Source organism: Epinephelus moara, chromosome 17, assembly GCF_006386435.1.
Source record: "Epinephelus moara isolate mb chromosome 17, YSFRI_EMoa_1.0, whole genome shotgun sequence".
Classification (NCBI taxonomy): Eukaryota; Metazoa; Chordata; class Actinopteri; order Perciformes; family Serranidae; genus Epinephelus; species Epinephelus moara.
The window spans coordinates 34,737,375-34,738,477 of NC_065522.1; the positions used below are offsets into that span (position 1 = coordinate 34,737,375).

General features: G+C 41.2%; 1 protein-coding gene across 1 annotated transcript in view; it reads left to right on the forward strand.

The window, feature by feature from the left end:
- LOC126403909 (ladderlectin-like) overlaps positions 1–1,103 on the forward strand; it is a 26,321-nt gene that overhangs the window by 5,929 nt on the left and 19,289 nt on the right. The window lies entirely within an intron of this gene.

Below are 1,103 nucleotides of genomic sequence, written 5' to 3' on the forward strand. Positions count from 1 at the left end.
GCTGAAGAGGTATGTCATGTATCATTCCAAAAAATGATTGAGTTTGAATGTTTGTTCTCTAAATCGAGATCCCAGAAATATGACATCATGTGGTATATATGTCGAAATTAATCAAGAATTTAAACTGGAGAAGTATTTGTGGCATGAAAAACAAAAGGGCTGGATAGAAAGATGACAATGGTGTAGGAGATGAGTATCATATTCAGTTTGAATGTCAGAATGTGAGCTTAGGGTGTTTTCACATTTAGGACTTTTTAAACGAACCAAACTCAGTCCTCTTAAAATGCACCAAAAAGTGGACCGACAGAAAAGGGACTCAGTTCTTTTTGTGGTCACATTGTCAGTTAATTTGAAAGAGGACTCAGTTCTCTTTCTGGTCAACTTCAGCTCTCATGGTTCCTCAGTCCTCTTTCTATTCACACTATGGCCTGTATTCAATATATATTTACATACTTTTGTTTTCACTGCAGTGCTGTTATGACACCCCTCGCTTTCAGATGAACTTAAAATTGAAGGAAACTCGTCATGTTTCTGTGCACTGTAGACTGTTGCCGTTTGACGTATTCTACATCCCACATCTGGAGACATGCAGTATCTTCTGTGGACCAAACTACTCCTGGTCCTGCGTCCTTGCAAGCGTTACAGGTCGACGTGGTTTTGTCTGTTTTTCCAGGCGTCCCAGTGCAACAGCTTGTGATCTAGAGGGCTAACTACAGTGGCAAAGAGCAAAGAGAACCTGGAGTGCTTTGTGTTCACAAGGCACAGGTTAAGTGAACCACACCGCAAATTTGAAGCAAACGAAACCCAGACCACCTCAGGTGATTTCACACTTGGTTCTTCTCAGGACTCAGAGTGGTGACTCAGCATTTTTTGCGCATATAGGGAACTCAGACCCCTTTGAAGCAAACTGAACCGCGGACTTGAAGCGAACCAAACTCAGACCACTTCCCAAGGTGTTCATAAGAGAGAAAGATGTGGTCATTGAAAGCAGTGAACAGTGAACCACAGTTTTGTCCAGTGTCATCTGTTGTCTCAACTGTATGTAGATATTTGAAATAAATGAAGTCAGTAGTGAGAAATGCATTTGTGTCAAATGGTTAAAA